The sequence below is a fragment of the Uloborus diversus genome, chromosome 2 (assembly GCF_026930045.1).
Source record: "Uloborus diversus isolate 005 chromosome 2, Udiv.v.3.1, whole genome shotgun sequence".
Classification (NCBI taxonomy): Eukaryota; Metazoa; Arthropoda; class Arachnida; order Araneae; family Uloboridae; genus Uloborus; species Uloborus diversus.
In genome coordinates, this window is record NC_072732.1 from 5,664,196 (window position 1) to 5,688,592 (window position 24,397).

Sequence of the window (24,397 nt, forward strand, 5' to 3'; positions counted from 1 at the left end):
GACAGGTTGAGAGGTTTAATGTTCCAGAAACGCGAGGAGGTAAGCCCTACGTTTCGTCTTCGAAGTCAACTGCACGTCCTTCGGCTTCTTCCGCGGCGGAAGAGCGCATGACGTCACTTCCTGTGCCATTTGACGTCAGAATCGCTTGAACTTTAAAAATTAATTTAAAAAAAACTACTTATCGTATCGCAAAATTTTTTTCACCTATGATGTTCATACATGTTACTCTATCATATAAAAATAAAATTGAAAAATCGAAAACTTCCCTATTGCTCATGTCGGGTAGTGGTAGTGAATATGGTTATCCGAGTAGACGACATATTGTTGAATGGATGGGGGACATCCCGGGTAGCAAGCACACTTCCTTTCATAAAAAGTTTAACTGTTGTTGTGTTCACGATGTCAAAACTACATGAAATACACCGCTTACTCAGTCAATTCCAGCCGAGGACTGCAGTTTCGTGTTTATTAACACTCATCAGCCTGGCTTAGGAAGTGACTGAGCTGGAGGTGGAAAACCTCTTAAGGAAGCCAAGAGTGCCAAACAAACGGTAGCTAAAATAGAATTAGCACTGACCAGACGAGTGACCGAAGCAATGGTTCGGTTCAGCTCGAAGATTGAAGGTAAAGGCATGGTACTTTACCAACAATGGTACTTGGCCAACTCAGTCAATTCCAGCCGAGGACTGCAGTTTCGTGTTTATTAGCACTCATCAGCCCGGCATAGGAAGTGAACGAGCTGGAGGTGGAAATCCTCTTAAGGAAACCAAGACTGCCAAACAAACTGGTAGCTAAAACAGAATTAGCACTGGCCAGACGAGTGACCGAAACAATGGTTCGGTTCAGCTCGAAGATTGAAGGCAAGGCATGGTACTTTACTTACCAAAGATGTCAAAACTATTTTTAAATATTTAAGAATGGTTAAGTGTGCTTGCTAATTGGGGAAAAAGCAGTTTTCGTTTAACATTTTTTAAAGATTATTTAACATTTAGAACGCATTAAATACTTTCTGTGCATAGCGCCACCTATTAGTGACTTTTTGAAGTGCAGCTCTTAATTGAATAATTCCCAAGCGCATAACTTCCCCGAAAGAACATTTCGTTTTATAAACGTTTCAAAATGGTTGTTAACGTTGTATCGACCCCTTTAACACATTTATGAAATATTTAAACGTAACGGGCACTATCTGGGTGCTTATCTAAATTTTTCGACAATGTACCGCATGTTGCTCTACTTAGCAAATTAGCTGATACAGGAATAGGAGGGAAAACTTTCATTTGAGTAAAAAACTGGCTGACTGGAAGGAAACAAAGGGTAGTTGTAAATGGAAATTATTCTAATTGGAGTGAGGTTTTAAGCGGGGTTCCTCAAGGATCAGTCTTAGGGCCTGTTTTGTTCATTGTTTTTATGAACGATATTCATAAAAATATTTCTGGGAACATGAATTGTTTTGCTGATGATGTCAAAGTTATGGGGAGTGTAGAAAATGAAGAACAAGCAAATCAGCTGCAAGAGGATCTAAATCATATTAAGGAGTGGGCTGATAAATGGGGTATGGCTGTTAATGTTGGGAAATGTCAAGTGCTACATTTAGGGCATGGAAATAAGTGTAGTACAAGTTATTATTTACAGGGTTCAGTCATTAGTCAGGCAGAAAAAGTTACTGATCTAAGCGTCTTAATAAATCAGGATTTAAAGTTTAGCCAACAGTGCAGCATAGCTGATAACAGGGCCAATAATATGCTTGGGTAAATAGATCTATTTCAAACAAATCTAAAGAAGTTCTTCTGCCCTTATATAGAAGTTTGGTAAGACCTCATTTGGAGTATGCTGTTCAGTTTTGGTCTCCTTATCTTAAGAAAGGCATTAATGTATTGGAAAGGGTTCAAAGGCGGGCTACAAGGCTAATAAATGGACTTTCTCATTTAGACTATGATTCCAGGCTTACAAGGCTAAAAATGTACAGTCTTGAACAAAGAAGAGACCGAGGGGACACGATTCAGTTGTTTAAATTTATTAAAATGAAAGATGTTACGGGGCTGAAGTTTAGCACTGAAAACAGGACAAGGGGTCATTGTTATAAGCTATTTAAATCTCAGGCTAACATGGATGTCAGGAAAAATTATTATTTTAGCAGGGTAGTGGAACCTTGGAACAGTTTGCCGGGAGAGGTGGTCATGAGCAAGGGAGTAGATAGTTTTAAGAGGGCCATTTGGTCTTTACTATAGATTTAAATCGACTAGGACCAGTCTAGCTGGGCCCAGAGCCTGTTGCTGGTCGTCACTTTTGTACTTGTATTTGTACAAATTTGGAACATTCCGTCGTCATCTGCGAGCCCCAATCAGAATCTATATTTTTTTGTACATTTTGCTATACATCTTACAAGTGTATCAAAACAGTAGTAAACACAATTAATTTTTACATTTATTACAAGGATAGCGATGACTCATTTATTTTGCTAAATATTTTTTAATTTAAAATTTAATTGCCTGTGGCACGCGCATGCTTACACCCAAAGGCTACCTGTTGTGATCTGCAGTAGGAAATATTTGATATTTTTACCCTATTCATATAGCAATGACGAAACAAATAGTAGATTTTGAAAACTAAGGTTCCAATGTAAAAGGAAAAATATCTCTTTTGTTGAGAAATACTTCTTTTAAACCGCTGGGGGAAAAAGTACATTAATCCATTACACAAAAAATCCGCCAAATTTGTCCCGCCCATTACAGCTTACATGTTACGTTAAGAAGTGATCATTTTAAAAGGTAATGGTTGGAGGAGGAAAGTTGGCGCTTTTTCATTTGTTTCAAACTGTTGACAACTTAATTAACTGCACTGACACAAACCGTGTAGTGTTTTTCTTTACAAAGGGCATATTTGAAAGATAAGCAATATATTTCATACATAACAAGAAAATACTTAATAACGAATACAGATATGAGTTACCATTCTTGAATAAATATTTATGCCAACAAGATTCTTCGCGGAACAGGAATTGTGTTGGCACATTCTTGACTCTGTTGCGACCCAGTGGGCTTCTATTTACATCCAAGTCAGTCACATGTGAGACTGTGGCACCTGGAAAGGAAAATGGTAATCCTTATCCGAATTGCCTATATTTCTGTATCATTCATTGTAGAAACAGAATGCGAATATGGATTTCTGGAGGAGTTACTATTATTTCATCTTTGACACTTGAACAAATGTGTACAAACACATAAATCTTTGAATGGACATTACTGATGACAGTTTGAACCCTTTGAAGAACAGTGGCTCTATTTGATTCCACCATTTATTATTTTATTTATATTTTCCCCCCCAACTGACCGATTGACTTCAGTTGGCAAAAAACAAATAATAATTTGAATTTTGACCTCTTGAATTCAAATTATGTTTTTCTCAATCACGAGTGTGGGGGGTATGTGTGTTTGTGTGTAGGGGGTATGTGTATGTGGGCATGTGTGTTTATGTCTGTGTGCAGGTAAGAGTGTGTGGGTAGTTGTGTGTATGAGTGTTTGTGTGTAGGCGTCCGTGTGCGTGTGTGTATGTAGGCAGATGTGTTTTTGTCTGTGTGTAGGCATGAGTGTAGGTGTGTGTGTGTATGTGTAGGTGTCTGTATGTATGCGTGTGTGTGTATGTGCTTGAGTGTGTGTAGGTGTATTGTATGTGTGTGTATGTGTTTTTGTGTGTGTGTACGTGCGTGTATGTATGCGTGTAAGTGTAGAATATTGACGCAACCTGGAGATGGCTTTCGCTAGAGGGGCAGCATCGTGAGGCGGCCGGTCGACGGTGATACTACAGAGGAAAATAAAATAATAGGACCTCAAAACAGTCAAATGAAAGCAATAAGCAATCGTGATTGCTTAAAAAATAATAATAATAATTTGAATTTTGACCTCTTGAATTTAAATTATGTTTTTCACAATCACGAGTGTGTGTGTGTGTGTGTGTAAGCGTGGGTGGGGGGGGGAAGGGGTATCTGTGTAGGCATGTGTGTTTATGTCTGTGTGCAGGTATGAGTGTGTGGGTAGTTGTGTGTATGAGTGTTTGTGTGTGTGGGGGGGGAATGTGTATGTAGGCATATGTGTTTGTGTCTGTGTGCAGGCATGAGTGTGTGGTTAGTTGTGTGTAGGTGTGTGTGTATGTGTAGCTGTCTGTATGTATGCGTGTGTGTGTTTGAGTGTGTATGTTTGTAGGTGTATGTGTTTGTATGTGTACGTGTGTAGGATATTGACGCAACCTGGGGACGGTTTTCGCTAGAGGAGTAGCATCGTGAGGCGGTCGGTGACGGGTGCTAGCGGGAAAATAAAATGATAGGACCTCAAAACAGTCAAATGAAAGCAATAAGCAATCGTGATTGCTCAAAAAAAAATCGTAAACTAAAGTAAATGGAGACTTAAATGAAGGATATCCTCAAAGGAATAAAGGATTAGTTTCACTGATCTCATTTCTTGCAGATTTTCTGGTGACTGATGCTAGAGCAGTGTCCGCCGGATTAGACACAGTGTTTTTATTTTATTTTCTTTTTTTTTAAAAAGTAGTTTTGGATAAAAGAAAATAATTTAAATACTTTTACACTTTAATTGTTTTTTTGTTCTAACAACATAAAATTACGTAAAAAATACTGGGTACTAGTAAAAATCTGTACCAATAAAGGAAATTCATTAAAAGGAACTACTTCCGATTTAAACATAGATCTTTTATTTTGATTCTTATCTCAAAACGGTCATTTTTCACAAAATTGGTTTCTGCGTGCGCACCTTTTGTTGTTGTGAGAATATTGGGACGATTTTCAAATTCGCTCGAAGAAGACTGCTGCACAGTTCTATCTGAATTTTCAAACTCTGTACATCACAAGCAATACATATCTCATTAAGTTGTCAAGAAAGAGTACACACAAAGCAAGTACTGTTTAATTGAATTATTTTCTCTTAGTGATTATTCTAAAACCTTTCTTTATAGATCGATTCTGTTGAAGCGAAGACATTCTCGTCGATTGGTATCTCTCGGCTACCATTTTTTTTACTAGAAATGCACTGCATTTCCAGCTTTCCTTCTCTAATAAAGAAATATTAGATTGTCAGGAAAAGCACGTAGTACATTTTTTATTTTGGGGAGGATTGGCATTCCTGGTCCTTCTTGTCTGGAGTGGTTAAACTACTAGAGCCTGCCCTGTGCTTAAGAGATATTGCGAAAAAAATCGCTTTTTTTAAACTTTGATCTTCTTAATCAAAATTTTTTACTCCCCCGGGATCGATGTGGATTTTTGGCATTTCATTTAAAATGATGTCCTAAAAGTCTGTACCAATTTTCAGCTCTGTGCGATTATTTCCAAACTTTCACGTTTTATTTTTATTTATTTTTTTTTTCACGTCGTCTACTGCACCCTGCCAAACAAGATTAGAGTCATCTCTTTTATGCTGAATCATTATTTCAATGTTTTGACATCTGTCATAGTACTTCTACACTTTTTTTTTCTTCTCTTACTTGTTTTTCTAAAAACTTGTTCGTCCATATATTTTATGAGAAGCGTCATTTATATCCACGGAAAATGATCATTTTGTCACGCGCGTGACGCCTCACATATTTCATTAAAATAATACTTTAAAGTAATAATGAACAATTTTTTTTCTACTTAACAAATTTCAAACTTATGTATGATTTCTTAAACAAAAAATTTCGTTATTACCCTTCAAAATTAAAATCTTTTTTAAGGAAAGATATGAACTGTCACGTGCGGGACAAAGCGTTGAATGGCCCTATTCTGTTCAAGTTCGGCCTCTTTTCAGTCTTTATTGTTATTATTATTGTTGTTACTTTGTAACTAGAAAATCGTCCGTCAAGGTAAGACGGGTGAAAATTGTTTCTATATTTGAGCGAAGCCATTGCCTGTTTGGTGATATTTTGATACTTGAAATTGTAACCCTAACTGCAGTAGGTAGCGTTCATTGTTGACCATTTTTTCGTTTCTTCATTCCCCTGAAATGACAGTTTTACCAGTAAAACAAGTAACGGATCAAGTTCAGCCTTGTCGCAATAAAGCCTTTCCCTGCATGTTAAACATCGCCAAAACATATTTTAAAATTATAATGCCATGGCGCGAGTTTCATTGTTGAAACTCGTGGGTTACTCGATCATTGGTTATTATATATATGAGGATGTTTTTTTAATATATATATATATTTTTAATGATACTGGCGCCCGCATTTCGGAAGCTTCCCCCCCCCTTCGTGAAGGCCCAGCCCCCCTCCACCCTCGGGCTGTAGCGTATGCGTTCAGAAGGGCTGATGAGGCTGTCTTTTGCGAATTTGTGTTATTCCAAGCACATAGGTGCAGTATTTATATTTGACAATATAACTAATCAGCCTGAAACTTGACCGGTTTGGCGGCGGTACCCACAAACCGGTTACTTTAACTATTAATACATAGAGGAGCGCTGACACTCTGAGTTTGTTGTGGTACTCGAGTACCAGCCTCTCTCAATATTTGCGGATGCTGAGCACCCGCAAGAGAGTCACCGACATTGAAATATGAAGAACAATAACCAGACTGTGAAAAGCAGGTACACAGTAGAAAAATAGAAGCAATAATCAAACAAATTGAAGGATTTTTACTTCACTGGGGGTAAAAAAAAATGAGACATCTCCCAACATGCTAGAGTTTGCAAAAGTGTACAGAAAACATTATTGCCGAATGACAGAAACATGTCTTCTGAACTGATAACACCCTAATAAGACAATAAATATTCTTATTTCAACTAAAAAATGCAGTTTTTAAAATTCCTCAACCCATGTCATAAGAGGGATTACTTACATGTGTGGAGAAGGGAGCATGGGGGTCCTGATTCCTCAGTTTTCATGGTTCAGTGACTACACTTCAATATTTATTGCTTTGGTCTGGTTTAGGATATGTTTGTTACTTTGCTTAAAACATTGTTTTTTTTTTTTTAATTTTTTTGTTTTTTTTTTTTTAATTCTTTAATTTTTTTGTTTAACTTAGTTTTTTTGTGCCCTAGCGCTTTGAAGACATCAGGGAGTACGCATTCCCCCAAAACAGTAATGACGCACTAAATACTATGAAAATCCTTAGAAAATGAGAGTCGCTCAGACGCTCCAAAATCCCTTTAAAAATTTCAATGGAGCAGTTTTTGCGCCATGCCGCATCTTCTTTTAGTTAATTGCAAAGCAACGACATTACTGGTTTCTTCAATTCTTTTCAATCTATCCTTCTCCTGGAAAGCTTCCAGTATTGCTTTATGTTGCATATTTTTTAAGTCTTATGCTAAAAATCACGCCTTTTGTGATATATTGGGATGAGAAGCAGGCCCAGATCTATAGGTTTTGCCTGCCCCCCCCCCCACGCAATAAAAGCTGTACGGCCCCTTCCCAGAGGCCAACAATGTATATTTGTAACGTTAATATGTTTTGGTGCTGTTTTCTTTTTTTTTTTTTTTTTCATATTTTACTTCAATTTCTTGGGCCGTTGGGCTCCTTAAGGACGTGGGCCGCACTGCGGGTACGGATCCGGGCCTGATTTGAAGACCGCGTGCAAATCACTGGTAGGAAATAACCAGGGAAATAGTACCCACGGCGTCACTACAAAGCGTAGCTTCTACTATAGACCAGACTTCTACCAGAGAGCTACGGAGGCCTCTGGTGGAAACGTAATTTTTAGACAGAGTATGTCTGGTATTATAGTGCCTCCTTCTAGGCACTATACTGGTATCTCGTTTGCATTGAAGAGGAAAGACCAAGAGCGTGAGTCTCTCCCTATGCTAGCGCGCTAGTGCGTCAACTATAATGTAATGCGTTCAATTTTATTTTTCTTGCTCGTGCTTTTCGAACAGCTTTCATATTTGTTCTGCTTTTATTCTATTCTATTCTTACTGCACTTAAAATTTACGGTTTGCGAAAAATAAACTCTAGAAATGTATTTATTGGTTTTTATTGAAGAGAATATGATACTGGGTTTGTATTAAAGTTGTAAATTTTTAAAAATATTGTTTGTCATATTTAGGGATTGAGCAGCATAAGAACTTTACTATCCTTAGAAAAATCTCGTATCTTTTATAGAGGATTTTTTCTCAGTATGATTAAAATTTAATTTTTAATTGTAAGCCATTTTTCATGGGAAAGTTAACATATGAAATTTGTTGTGTCTGCCTTCCCCTATAAATTACTAAAGACAAGGATAAGTAGTTTAGTCTGTTTTTTTCGTTTAGATCTTATAGTTTTTATGAAGCCAATTTTCATAAAAGAGTAAAACCTTGTCAAGAAGTCGTTTTGTTGAAAAGTACTGGTGATCTGATCAAATTTAAAATAAACAAATAACTTTCTACAAACACAAAATCATAATTAAAAAACTTGCTGCTAAATATTTTGCCTAACTAAATATTTCGAATGTATGATGTCACTTAGCAGTGATGCTAATACTGTTTTGCTTATCCTAGCAGATTCATTAAATTTTGGATTCTTGGTGTAATAAGAGAAAGTAATCGTTAAGAGTTTGTTGCATGAAAGAGTACAAAGACAGAGCTGTTAGATGCAAAGTTTCAGAATGAAAATACATTGAAGCATTGAAATTGCAAGTTTTTCTCCTTTTCAATATTTGTAATCTTTTCTATACATGAAGCTAGAAGGGGTATCTCCTACCCATTAAAAAAATTTTATTCCAGCTCTTGCACTTAAACCTATCAACAATATAATTCTTGCAAATGTAATCCTTCATTCTTACAAATATAATTCTCGTTTTTAAGTTAATTGTATGTGATTTTTCAGATATTTTTTTTTGTGAAACTCAGAAAGAATTTTTTCTTACAGAATCTGTACCTTAGATTTCCTTCGGCACGAATTGGGTTTTGTCTCTTTCTGAAGATGAAAGAATGTTTGCAAAAGAAGCAATGGCAACAGAAACTAAAGAGTAAGTAGTTTTCTTTTCCTTTTAAGTGTTCAGGACATTGACTAGGGTCTGTTGGGATAATTTGGGTATAAAAGTGACTTACTTTGAGATTTGCAGTTCTGTAATAAATTTACACAAACATATTTTTTTTCTTTTCTTTGTTTCAGCTTAGCATTATGACTTTTAAGAATAGTTTTCTACAAATTACTTGTTAATAGACCCATTTCCATATAAATGGCAAACATAACTTTCACTATATCCAAATTAGCCCATGGATGGGGGAATTCGGTTACAGTAATGATTAAAGAACAAAGCGTGGTTTTAATAACAATCTTGCTTAATATTTTCAAACTCAGGTTGAATGTAGGTACAATAAAAATAATGGGATAGTATGAATACTATTTTTTTCAACTATTAAGATGGATTTTAGACTGACAATAGCACTTGTAGCTAGAAACTCATGTAACGCTTCAGTTATCAAAATGACCATGTTTACTAAAATTTATGATTCTCTGTCTTAGACTGGAATTATAGATTACTTGCTAAATAATTTTGTAGGCAATGAGCCAAATTTTCGATATTCTATCTCTTGCACTCATAAAAATATCAATGCTTGGCATGACATGTTGTAAAGGGATGTTACTCTGACAATTTCAAAAGCATGAATATAATGATTTTCTACAGTTAGAAATCCGTAGGTTTAAACTTTGAACAGTTTGGTACCTAGCGCTTGACTCGGAAACATGTAGCTTTTGAACCGGATGTGGTTCATTTTTGAACTGGACCCAGGACTCTTGAGTATTTTAATAAAATTAAAAGAATATCTACAAGAGTGCCATTTTTCAATTTTTTGAGTTTTATCCTCCATGTTAATTCAATCTTCATATTTCAAAATAGATAATTTTCTCTGGAACAATAACTTTGTTCTCAAATGCTTTCTTCATACACTTTACGCCACGATTCCCAAGATTAACAGGTTTCTCCTTACTGACGCAAGCGCAATTGGGGGAAATCCTTTCCACAGAAACCAGACGCACAAAACTCTTTTTCTGCTCGACTCGAGCAATCCCTGTTGTCGACGATTCCTAATGACTTTATTTGTCCGAATATGATTTTAGCGATATCGCTCGAAATGAAAATATAATTCTGGAAAGGATACATAAATTTTTCAATAAAATACAAAATTTTAGGAAGAAATATATGATTAAAAAAGTTACATGCCCAGCCAGGCATGTAAAGGTAAAATATTCATGCTCAATTAAATTTTTTACATGCCCCGCGCATGTCGGGCTATATAATTTTCGAGCCCCGATTTGGGCCACTTTTGGCCCAAGTTTGAAGACCTCTGTCACAAACCAAAAGCAGATTAAAAAAATATTTCTGAAAAGCTACAGCGATACTCTAATGTTATACAAAAGAGGTACTATCAAAGAAATGTAAGAATAAGCTAGGAAAGTTGACATTATATTTAAAATTGGAAAAAAGAAAATTGCCCTTTTTTTAAAAAGATTTTTTAAGGGAAAAGTATCTGTGAAATGGCTCTGTTGATTGTTTTATTTCTTCTCACAGGCTGTGGTAGCCTGGAAAACCATCATTACATTCTAATAAAAAAATGTTTTAAAAATAGTTTAATCATTGCTATCAGTGTGAACCTAATCTAGGCTTTATTGAGAAGTCTGCTACCTTGCTTAGCTTGGTTATAATTAACGTGAAATTGCAACATCAGCATTGATGCATGGTAAACCAGCTGTTTGGAATATGCTTGCATATTTTCCTTTATCTTACATTTATATGATGTTTTTAGTTTATAATTTTAATTTTAAGTAGTATTTGGCACATGTTTATTAGTTTTATGACAGATATTATGCCACTTTACTTAACAGAGTTTTTAAAAAGTCTTTTCAACTGTGTTACAGACTGCTGAAAAATTATGTTATGGGATAATTATTAAACTAAGTGCTAGTAACTTCTTTATTTTCTAAATAACCACATTTTAGAAGAATGAGCAAATAACTTTTGTTCAATGCAAAAAAAAGAATAAAAAATTTGTTTTGGAAAATTTACCTATATTTGGGGCTAGTGGTGTTCCCATAAATTTTTCTTAATGTATACTCCCAGTAATCCATTACGCACAATATCTGATAATATATGAGATCGTATACATAATATGTCATATATGAAAAATTGTGGAGCTTGAGGGTGGATATATGCTATGTGTCTAAAAATAATTTGATAGTATATGGAGTACACCCTATGGGAACACCGCTGCTTGGGGCAAACCTAATCTGGCAGCACCATAATGCTGTGATTGGGATCTACGTCACAATGCTGCCAGGTTAGATTTGCCCCAACTATTATCATTTGCTGTTTTCACAAAACTAACATTGCTAATAACATTCACTTCAGCATGATGAATGTAAGTAAATTTTTTATTATTTATGATTGAGTAAATAAAATTTGATAATCATCATTTGTAAAGTTTCAAAAGCAATTTTTAATAAATAAGTTTTTATGCAAAAGTGAAAAATGTATATTGTACATTATTTTTAACAAAAGTAGGTTGATGTCTATAACCTTAAATTGTTTCTGAGACCAGCAGGATCTTTCGTAGCAACCCTGGTCTGACTTTCTGTAGTATTGCAAATGAGAAAATGAACTTTGAGGCTTAGTGATGGGTTAAAGAAGCTTATGAACATAACTAAAGCAGCAAAAAGTTAATATTGTGAATTTAAATATTCTTAACACTTTTCCTCCATAATTTTTAAAAACTTCTGTGATTTTGCAACTATCTACAAATAAGCTGTGTAAAATGACTTTTGGAAGAAAAAAATCTTCAAGAAGAGAGAGAGAGTTAACTTATCATTATTATTTTTATGGTTACATCATGTATTTTACTATCTTTTTCTGTGACTGATTTTTTTTCTCTCCTGGAATAGTTTTTTCTTATGCTATAAGTTGATGAAAGTATTCCGAAAATTGAAGATTTTGGGACCTCAAGAGTGTTGAGCAGCAAGAGTGAAGCTTCAACTGTAAGTTATCGTTGTTGTTCTTTCAAATGTGTTTTTGATTCATTTTTTAAAAGCATATAAAGATTTTTCAGCTGCATATATCTTTGATAAACTGAGAGAAAGCTTAAATCCCTATGCCTTCTGATACTTTTATAACACAGTAAAATTTTACAGAGCCCAAAACTTAGTGTGGCGTACGTGCCAGCATTAACAGATTACACATGAAACTTATGCATCATAGATGTCTTTATGCTTTGCATGTCAGTTTAGCTTTTTTACGCATTTCAAAATCCGATCTTAATCATGTTGGTAAAACTTTCCCTTTTTTGTTGATTGTGATGATGATTCTTGATCATCTCTTATTTTTATTCACCAAGCTATTCTTACGCTTCATATTCTTCATTAGATGTCTTGCACGCTCTCGTCATTTTGCCATGACTTACTGAGAATATAAATTCAGTTACGTTATTTCTAAAGATGTAAAATTTTCAAAAAATTGGAATCCCTAAAGGTGAATTTTTACCAATCAAAGTGTAGTTGAATAGTTATATTTTCTTACAAAACTTAATGTAATCGAAGTGCTTAATATTTAAAATATATGCGGTCCATTTTATTTTTCCTTCTTAAAAATCTGCTTAAAGCTTTTACTATTAAAAAAGCTTATCTGTTTTGTAACTGTGCCAGTATCAGATTTGTAGGTTTAAAACACCCACAATTATTGACATTAATCCATTTGGCGGTTAATTTTAAGAAGAATGTGTGTGTGTGTGTTTTATTTTGTAAATTTATAAATTAAAATATTTGCACCAATTGATGTTATTGATATAATACTGACCTTTTACAGTTAAATTTGACAAAAGTAGCACAAAGTACTTTGGGTTCTCAATGAGTTCAAATTACACCTTCCATTAGCAAAGTTTTATGTGGGATACTGAACATTAAAAAAAAATATTTTTGCACACACACACAAAAAAAAGGACTATACATATTACTTTCTGCATACATTTATTTTGTGCCAAAATTTTTGAATTTTTCCCAAGTGGAAATAATCTTCTCCAGAGCAAATTTACTTTTTCCCTAAAAAATCCCCCCCCCCCCTTTTTTTTGGATTTTTATTTGACCATACCCATTTTTACCTGCATCAAATTAAGACACATTTAAATTTTTACTTGCACATTTCCACTAATTGGTTATTTCGATATACTAATTCTTTGTGCACATTTTTAGTGTTGATAAGAAAAGTAGCCAAGTACTTAGCTGTGCAGGGAAATTAAATTATGTTACTACTTGCGATTTCAAAATGAGTGTTTTCACGTGGTATACTGGACATATTTTAATGGAAAAGGCACTGTAATACAACTTGGGTCAGACAGATTAATTAGGGGTCAAAAAATCATACCATCTTAATTTCTTTTTAAAGTATGAAAGATAAAATCATTTAATTTGGCATGGAGTAAGCTTAAACGGTTTAGAAATTATTCAAATAATCCCTTTACTTGAAATTGCATTATTACTTATTTTATTTAAATTGAGTGACAAGAATTACCCTGGATTCAGATAATTATGGGTCACCCCCTTTTTTTAAGAAAGTAATATGCGTTAAAAGTAATTGAGTATTCTAAGCTATCATTTCTTAACCCACAAACAGATTTTTTAATGATAAAATGTGTCATATTTAAGAAATAACACTTTATAACTGAAATAACTTGATGTTACTCTTACTAGTCGAAAACAATTTATTTTTGCTCTTTGCTCCAAGTCCTCAATACTGGGAAGACGTTTCTTTAATAACGTTTGTATGCTACTTTTGTGTTACTCTCAGCTGCAACTTTTTTCTTTTTTTCATTTCAACTCACAAAATGTAAATTTGTTTCAAATTACTGCTGAAAGTATTTCTCTTCGACAAGGGAAAATTTCTGACACCTTGTGCCAGAAATTTTATTTCTGCTTTTTCCTTGTGCAAAATTTTAATTACTTTCTCATTGTAGAATGGGTCGCTATTGCTATCACCATACACAACAAAATATTTCTAAAGTTTGAGTCTTTTTCTTCCTAAGATGTAAGAGAGTTTGATTTGTTATAGCTACCAAATTTGCATCAATTTGGCTCCAATTTGTTATTTGGTATTTTAGGGATTTGTATTAATTTGTTTCCTATTTTGGTATTCATTGTGCACTGACATGGTTTATCTTCAAAGCTAGACTTCATTTGCAAGCTAAGAGACGTAATACTTCAACAGTAATTGGAGATCATATGTTGCACTTGGAGCACTAAAAATTTCTTTTTTAGAGAGAGTTTGACACAAAATTATTATATACTTTTATTACTTTATATTACTTTTGATTTTACACCATTTCGCCTTAATTTCATCCTTTCTTTTTTGTGCAAAACATTCTCATAACATATTGGGACTTTTACCAGTGAAAAGAAAATGCTGCTTGCAAATCAATAAAAAAAAAAGCTTTATTAAAAGAAAATATAAATTCCTTGCAGTTCCCTGGACACAAAACACTCAAATCTCACTCTTGGGAAAGTATTTGTCTAAAAAAAGAATTCTTCTCTCTTTTTTTCCCTGGCAGTAATACTTTATGCAAGAAATATATAGCTCTATATTCTAAAAATGTATAGATATCATAAAAATAAAAAAATATCTATATATGTTTTAAAAATTCATTTTTAGAGGATCTGTCTTAAGGGTATTTAGTGCTATGTTAGAATTTGCTTCTATAACTTTTAAATGACACTTTCATAAATGTATTGTTACCTATAGTTGCTATCAATTGTTATCAATTGCAGCTGTCAGGTTTCTGCTTGAAATACATACAAAGCATCTTATTGGCTTTGTTACTAGCTATGCTACACTGTTGGCTGAGCTTTAAATCCTGACTTATTAAGACGCCCAGATCAGTAACTTTTTCTGCCTGACTAATGACTGAACCTTGCAAATAATAACTTGTACACTTATTTCCATGTCCTAAATGTAGAACTCGACATTTCCCAACATTAACAGACATACCCTATTTATTAGCCCACTCCGTAATATGATCTAGTTCCTCTTGCAGCCGATTAGCTTGTTCTTCATTTTCTACTCTCCCCATAACTTTGACATCATCAGCAAAACAATTCATGTTCCCAGAAATATTTTTATAAATATTGTTCATAAAAACAATGAACAAAACAGGCCCTAACACTGATAATTGAGGAACCCCGCTTAAAGCCTCATTCCAATTAGAATAATTTCCCCTAACAACTACCCTTTGTTTCCTTCGGGTCAGCCAGTTTTTTACCCAAATGAAAGTTTTCCCTCCTATTCCTATATCAGCTTATTTGCTAAGTAGAGCAACATGCGGTACCTTATCGAAAGCTTTTTGAAAATCAACGTAAACAACATCTACAGGCTTCTTATTGTCCAAAGCCATGGTAACTTTGTCATAAAAATGTAATAAATTAGTTGCCCAAGATTTACCTTTCCTGAAACCGTACTGAAAACTAGTCAATAGATTATTAGTCACTAGAAAATTTACTATCTTAATTTTTATCAATGTTTCAAAAATTTTGCGAACCACCGAAGTTAGACTCACAGGTCTATAATTTCCCGCACTCCTTTTAGTCCCTTTCTGGTATATGGTAGACCAAATATGTTTTAGATTTTTTTTAAATAATTTTTTTTCTACTAATAAGAAAAAAATCCATGTCTAGTAAAAAAAATAGTTTAAAAATAATACCTTGAGTTATATAATCCTTCTCCTGAAACATAGCCAATTAAAGTTCCCTTCTTTAATAGCCTATGGAATTGGAATATTGGTTGAATGTGCCTTATTCTTTCACAAAATGGAAGAGGAGCTTTCTGTGCATTCAAGTCTATGGGCTTGGTGAAAAATACACAAGCTATTGTCAAGTTGGCATCATTTTCGGCAACTTATTTTTGGTGACAAATTGCTAAATGTCACCAAACTGACTTTTCGAACCTTTTGGACCATCTTGGATCTTTCTAGAAGCTTTCAATGCAAGATAATAAATAGGACTTGTGATGTATAAAAGTCCAGTTGTCTCTGCACAAGGGAAGAGCTCTGCTCTGTTGCCCTGTTGAAAAGCTATTAGTGCTGTAATTTTTGCCATTGTGTTTGATGGTATTGTGAAGTAAATACGCGTTGTGCTTACGTTATCGATTGACATTATCGATTTTGCAGACCCATGTATCTTTCTCTTTCTGGTCCCTTCCCTTGTATACATTTTTAATAATAATTTGAAGTCTTGGCTCTTTAAATAGCCTCAAAACTGTTAATATTATTCAGTCTTTTCTTTTCTTCTTATGTATTTTTTATTTTAACCTTAAGATCAGATCACATATATCTGAATATGAGAAAACAAAGTTCATTATGCTCAGAGTTTGATTTAATTTTATAAATATTTTATTACTAAAATTCTGAAAATTATTTTTATGCAATTTTTAAAATTTTTAAACACAATATTGAACTACTCTTCAAAATCGCAAAATGCTCCACGAAACCACTGTAGATGGTTTTTAAATCATAGGGACTTCTATCTTGCACTAAGTTCAAAATTTCCGTTTTTGCTCTTCTGATTCATTTACCCTGTTGTCCTAATTTTTTAATTTCATTTTATTAAAATTAATATTTTTTGTATTTGTCCATTTGTTATTGGGATCTCCAGGAACCAGGTATAAGGCTCGATAATACATAAAATATGAAAATATTATGATTTGCTGAGAACACATAAGAAATCACGCTAGTTGGAGAAAAATAGGGTACGTTAAGGTACTTTAGTTTGATTTCTATTTTGGAGTGGGAAACCTGCCTCAAGTATGGACAATTTTTAATTCCCCGATTCAAAGGCAAATAACATTATTAAACTCCTGTCCTGCGGAACCCTTCTATTGCGGACAAAAGTTTTTGTCCCATTAGTGTCTTCATTACAGGGGTTTTACTGTAGGAAATGAGCATGTATTAGGTTCTGAATATTTAGTACAAAATGATGATTCAGCGACTTCTTTTTTTTTAATTCTTTATTTTTAACTTTATCAATATTGAATTATGAACTAATGTGTTGTAAAACAGCCTTATTTTGTATTATGTAGTTTATATTTGTGATTTTAGAGCAATGAGTATTGCATAGTAGTAAGCCAAAAATAGTTGTTTTAAAAGCTATTGTGTACGTAATTTTTTTCTTGTTTCATGTAAAGTTACTGGGTAAAAAAACCACCAATATTTTTAGAACCATTTAGTTTATGCTTTAAGAGTTATTTTTTAAAAAATATTTTTTTATTGCTGTATTTTTTTAATGTTTTTTCAAAATTTCCTATTTTTTCTTCAAATTGTTTGAGAAATCCAAGTTTGAGCTAATGGTAACTGCACCATTCACTAGATATATTTTCAAAAAAAAATTTTTTTTTCTCTTATTCTGCAAGTTATTCTGAACTTTCTAGTGAAAAAATCTTTGTGATCTCTTGAAAATTGCCAGAGACATGATTTTTTTTTTTTTTTTGCTTTAACTATGTCACTAGCACAACATTTCTCGGAAAAGCAAAAGCGTGTCTTTTAACACATTTTCGGTAATTATTATGTCAAAAAGTATTCAAGATATCAATGATAAAATTCACAGGATTAGTAGTGATGGGAATAGAACAAATGAAGAAAATATCATTAAAATCTGAGACCATGGGTTTCATTTTCGTTTGTGGCTGGATGATTTGATATGGAATGATCCTGTTATTTTGAATTTTGACATCTGTTGGACTTGTGAGCTTTACTGTACAGACTTGCTTATTCAGTTTCCGCTGAATATAAAGCTCAGAAATAACGTCAAATTCCAACATTTCCCTCCTGTTAGTATGGAATAGTAAATGCAGTTCTTTTCAAATATCTCAAAAACTCATTTTTGCAAATACTGCTTACCTTCCCACTGCAGAATACAAGACCGATTGCTGCGAGTTCAGGAAAAGAATCACAAGTTAAAAAATAAATAGATAAAGTTTGATGGAACCTGAATGATGTATTTCATCATTCATCATCAAGTTTATGAATTTTTATACACCCCCCCCCCCCTTTTTTTGTCAGTGTTTTTAATTCTCTCTAAAAAAGATAATAATTTCATAAAAATTTCACTGCTGTTTTTGAAAAGTACCTCAATGGTTTCAGTTAAGTATTTCTCTTTAAATACATATCAGTTCTTTTTAGAAAAGAAAGAAAATTAAATAAAATAAATGATTGAAAAAGAAAAAAAAAAAAAAACCCTATGAAAAGATGCTTTTATTTATTTGATTCCTTTTTTTCTAATAGTTTGGGAGTTATTGGATGAAATTGATTTATCAAAAACATTTTTCTTCATTTTAAGTTTGCGTTTACATTATCAATGGTATCGGCGTACACTGGCAAATTATGGTTCTTTCAAGGAAATGGCTCCTGGGGTGCGATGGTGTTAGTTCATCTCTAGAGGGGGGCAATGAGCTCAAAAATATTGAGAGCCATGGCTCTAAATTATCCAGAACCTTTGCTTTGTTAGCATGTGTTAACCTATTTCAGAGTAGTGTGGGCTGGGTGCCTTGGTGGTAAGGCATTTGTCTTTTGTGCCATGGTTCTGACGGGCAATGACCAATCAATGGATTTGGGAGGTGCAGAAAATCATCAACCCCCGTGTTGCATGATTATGTGACATGTAAAAGATCCTTTGGGTATTTGTTTTGCTTTGAATGCCCTGGGCAAAATTAAAATCTAGTGGAGTTTTGCATCCGAGAGAGCCCAGGTGCATTCATCTGTTGGGAAACTGGGTGTCAAAATTTTCTGCGCCATTGACAACCTCTCGCCTCAATGGGGGCACATGAAAACCTGGATGCCATATTGAGGGATTGCACTAGGTCTGCAAAATGTTAAAGTAGTCTAACACAGCAGCATTAGAAAGAAAAAAAATCAGATAAGTGTTATTTACATCAAATCACATGAGCTCACTTTTTATTTTCGAAAACCCTCGTGTTTGGTTATTTCATAGGTTTGTTTTCATTTGAGGACTTTATTTGAAAATTGCAGATTTTTCTTTTAAATTCTATTTTTTGTTGTTGAATTGTGTTTATTCTGTGTGTAATTCTTTGCAGTAGCACTTATCTTAGTTATAGTTGAAGCTTGCTAACATTTTTTTGCCTGCACTAAATGAAAAACAAATTATATCTAACTCTTCTCTTCTTCTTTCAGATTCTCTACTTGTGTATGAAACCAAACTTGCTTCCTTCTGTTTTTGATGCTCGATGCTTGTCGGGTTGATGTGTTTCCTTTAGCTGTTATAAGATATAATTAGAAGGGTGACATATGAGCCCTTGGCTTCATTCTCTATGAGTTCTGAAGAAGCTGATGAAAGAATTTCTAGTTTAATCATATGTTTGATAACTTCATCACAGTGTTTAGGTAAGAATATATTTGTGAGAGGAACATATTATTGAACTTGTATATCTGTTCTTCATTTGCTTATTTTGTGACTAAATAATTAAAAACAAATTATTACTGTACAAAATTCACAAAATATATCCCGCATGTATTTCCGATTTTGATTATAAGGAACGAGGAACTATTTTTTTCAAAACTTAGTAGTCTTGAAGTGTTACTTTGTGCTTCAGATTTTTAAATTCTTCAGCATTATAAAAGGGATTATTATCCATAACCGAGGTGTTGATTAAAATCAATCAATTTGAAGTCAGTTTATTTTTTACTTATTTATTTATTTTTCATACATTGATCAAAATCATTTTTTAACTCGGGCCCTGTCATTCTTCTTGGAATTTCTAAATTTCATAAGTTCTGCCATTTTATTTAGTCAGTACAGCAACAAGCTTTCTTGAGAAATTTTGGTTTTGGATATTGATTTGATCCTTTTCATCTATGTAATTCCTCTGCTTATGCAACCTGGAAATTCAATTTTTTAGATTTTAGCCAGTGGCCAGTAGAAGACAATTTTGATTAGTTGATTATTAGTAGCCCACTTTCTCCTCAACTTAAGTTTGTCTTCTTTTTTACTTTCTTCTATATCTAATATATAGAAGAAAGTATTGTATTCGTCCAAATTTTCGAATTTTTGACGGATTCGAACATTTTGAAACATGCTGAATCCATTTCGACCATTTTTGGAAAATGTCTGTCTGTGTGTGTGACCAGTTTTTTGTGGCCTCTCTACAGCAAAACTACCGCATGAAATCGAACGACATTTGGTACACATATGTACCCCTATGTGAACTTGCGCCCATGGGTTTTTGGCGTGAATTCCTACAAGGGAGTGCAGCAATGAGGCGTTTTTTGAGTTATGCAAGCCTGCCATTCCCCCAAGAAGTAACCAGCGAAATCAAATAAAACTTGGTCCATGCGTTACGCTTAACAGATACAGGTTCTGATTCAATTTTGGTGTCAATAACTCAAACAGGGGTTGGACTAGAGAATATTTTTTATCGTCAGTTGTGACTGCTGTATCTCAAGAAATAATGAACAGAATCGAACAAAAATTTATCGACAAGTAGCCCTTAGAGTAAGAAATGATTCTATTTTGGCGTCAACAGCTGAAAGGGGGTGGCGCTATTGATCTTTTTTTCTATTGTGAGTGCCATATCGCAAGCAGTAATGCTACTTTCTGGATGAAATTTGGTATAAATGTGAATCCATATGTAAATAGGCGTTGGTTCAATTTTGGAGCCAATCGCTCCATGGGCGACTGATAGTTTTTTTTTTGTGAATAAAAATAGCTTTATTAATGCAACAATAAGAAAGATAATCGTAAACGACTGTCGTCTGTGTATTTCTCATGATTTTAATTGCATCAGAAATATTATCTCAATGATTTAAAATTTTGAACTGTTGCCATCATGTGTTTGTTAACAAAAAAATGTTTGTAATTATTTCAAGCAAGGCTTTTAAAATAGTTTTCAATTTTCATTCTTTGCTTTGCTTTTGTGAGATAAATCAAGCAAGTTTTGGCGTGTGTAATTTTGTTTTTGTTATGAATATTGTTTCCTCGTCAAGCATGGGGAGGAATCAGAATTTTGAGAAAGATATAGAAGAAAGTTTTGTGATGGCCACAACATGCTAGTTTAAATTGAAACGACCAGGTTGAGGCACTATGCTAAAAGTTGTTGGGAAGAAACAAAAGGAAACTTAAAATTTTATTTTCTTCTATCCTTAATTCTTTTTAAAAAAGAGTGAAAGCATTTACATATAAATTAAAATACCAAAAGATAGTTCTAAAATATGTATTGCATGAAAAAGTTGAAGTTTGAATTGGAAATTTTTTTGAAATGTGGGAATGTCAGCTAATTTCTGTTTTGGGATCGTTCTGTTCTCTCGGAAATTTAGAAATAGATGAAAAAAAGGCCGATGCCTGTCCTGATGCTAATCAGTTTTGATATTTATTTAAATATTGTGTCATTGACCTTTATTCAATCAACACGCAAATTATTTATTTCTACACTGGCATGAAGCTCATTTCTTTTACATTGAAAAAACTTTGCTCATTCTAAAAGATAATTATTCAGTACTTTTTTTACATTTATAAAAAGTTTAAATTAAAAAAGGTTTTCAAATTTTTTCCAAAAAAAAAAAAAAGAATGCATAAGTAAATAAATGAGAAGCTGGCAGGAAACAGCATTTTAGATGAAATAGTTTCAGTGTCTATCAACTTATGAGGATAAAATACAGCTAAAATGTCCTCTTTCAAGAAAATAATTTATTGCATATTTTGTGTTTTTTCAAACAGTTTGCATTGAGACAAACATTCAATTCTGTTTTCGGAAACTTGGGTAATTAATAGTATCATCTACCTCTATCTTGCGAATGACCAAACGTGGTGTTAGGTGCCATGTATCAAAACGTAAAATTTAAGGTAATAGATTTTTGAATTTGTTGCATAAAATTAATTATAAATAATGAATAATCCTTTATAATCTAAAATTCAGACAAAAAATCTATTTTGTCTGAAACTAGACTACTAAAGGCTTTTAGTACTTTAGCATCTAAACCAGTGAGTATAAAATATTATTTTGAATAAAAAACTTTGCATTTTTCAAGAAATAATTAAGAATGATCCAAAAAAAACCCATTTTGCATTATTTCCAATGATTTGCATTGCAATAAACATCCAAATTCGTTTTTGGAAATTTGAGCACTTAGAGTCTTTTGTGCTTAAATCTCGGGAATGATCAAATATGGCAACTATGCAAAAAATTAAGGCATTCATTTTGAATATGTAAGGGGGGGGGAGGAATATTTATTATAGTTAACCATGTTTTATTTTCTCTTACGTATAGAGTACATAACATCAATAACAGCTTATTTTATTGTAGGGAAATGTGGGACAAAGTGAAATGGTGATATATTTACTCTGCTTTCATTGCCACCTATCTAGTAATATTTGAACTATATAGTAATACATGTAGTCTATTCCAGTCAAAAAAAAAAATACCACCAAAGATTAAAGTATATGGTAATACAGACAATTTTGAAAAATTGATACTCAAATTGTAATATTTTGTTGAAGTCAAAAATTATTTATATTATTATAAAATGGTAAATTTCTTGTTATTAACATTTATGAAATTGACACCTTCTAATATATGTATATGTAATACATCAAGGGTGCCCAAATGCAAAATTGTAAGGGGGGGGGAGCTCAGACATTGTCCCCTTGGTTTAACTAAGTGTTTTCCTCATAGAAACCGATTTCAGGACAAATTAGTCATTAAAATTTGAAATTTTTAATAACTTATTCCTTAATGACTGGAGAAGAAATGTTTTTTACATTTTTAAAAAGAAAAATATATGGGCGCCCATGTAATATATATAATTGACACCTTCTAATAAGTATTTATTTAGTTAATATTAAGCTTATGTGTGTTTTAACTTTTTTGTACAATTAGTCGAGTACATGCAGGGCAAAGTGAAATAGTTTGTTTCATTTACTCACTCAATCATTTACTAAGTCACTTATGAACTCATTTATTAATTAATTTATTTGCAATCCTTTATTGAGTAATTAACATATTTTTTCATTCATTCACTTATTTTAATATTCATTCACTCTGTTACTCTCTTATTTATGTTTCTTTATGTACTAATTAGTTAATTTAATCTTTCGTTTATTGTTTCAGAAACTTTTCATTTATTCATTGAAACTTTTATTTACTGATTCATTTGATAAAGAATATTTTTCATAATGGAATAGAAAATATTTTATTAGAAACATTTCATTTTTCACTTTGCGGCATGAATTTTTAAAGTGAAAATTTTCAACTTTTTTTTTTTGAAGGGGCAAGTTTACTGCCAAAATTAAAAAATACTGTTTCAGTGCAAGTTTTATGACGAAATACAATGTTCTTTCTTAATGTACTGCAATTTTCTTAACAAATATCCAATTTGTTTATTTTAAAGCTTCATGACCTTAACCATTTCACTTTGCCCCACATTCCCCTACTTGTGGTACATTAAAACAATCTGTCAATGTTGACTGATGAAGTTGTTGCTTACTGAAAATAACTCTCTCTTTTAACGTACTTCAAGCTTTGAATTCGGCATCTGTTGCTCCTTGAACGGATGTTAAATACTGACAAACTTTCTCCAGGCGTTAGATTCTGTCGGTCTTGCTGGGTGGAGTTTGATTTATATTATTGGCACTAGGCACAGTGATAGCAAGAAGTATGCTTTGAATGATCAGAAGCGAGGAACATCGCACAGCATTTCAACTGAGTCCAACGCTATTTTCTAAGATCCGATAAGAAAGGAGAGTTTTAGAAATCAATTTTTGATTGACTAGTTAACCGGGGTAAAAATAAATTTGGTGACCAGTAAAGGAGGATCATTTTACGTTACTGAATGAGAACTTGTTGAGACCAAAGGAATATGACAACTTAAACGGAGCGACCATTTATTCTGTTTACTACTTATTGAAGTTTTACTGTCAGGGTTGGTAAGGTTTTGGACACTCCGGTAAAAACCATGGTAAAAACCCTGGTTTTTACCGTCCTGTCCAAAACCCTTGTGTCCAAAACTGTCCGAAAGTGTCCAAAACTATATTTTTAGAAAAATTGTATTTTTGAGAAAACGTCAAAAAGAGAATTAAAATGTATCAAAGTAATGTTTTATACTGAACATTTTTTCAATGAGAACATTCAACTTATTTATGTAGCTGATTTTCATCTAGTTACATAGAAGTTGAATTATTGATTAAAGTTTCAATTTGTATGCATGAGTATATTTGGTTCTTTTCTTTTGAGTTCTTTTTTTTTCTATTAGTAACCAAATTTTCCTATGTTTATGCATGTGTGCAAATGAAAAGCAGAGTTGACAAAGTTTTTACCATCTTATTCAACACCCTTGTGTCCAAAAGTGTCCAAAACTACTTTTTGTGAAACTATATTTTGTGAGAAAATATCAAAAACAGAACAAAGTGTGAAAAAAAAATTTTTTTGACTATTTAATATATTTATTCAATGTGAACATTCAAGG

The 24,397-nt window shown here is 33.0% G+C and overlaps 1 long non-coding RNA gene across 1 annotated transcript; it reads left to right on the forward strand.

The window, feature by feature from the left end:
- Positions 1-7,834: 7,834 nt before the first annotated feature.
- LOC129216035 (uncharacterized) lies at positions 7,835-19,318 on the forward strand. Its single transcript, XR_008580158.1, has 4 exons — positions 7,835-7,970; positions 8,823-8,922; positions 11,838-11,930; positions 19,115-19,318. It is a non-coding gene; the product is annotated as an uncharacterized LOC129216035 (long non-coding RNA).
- Positions 19,319-24,397: the final 5,079 nt, after the last annotated feature.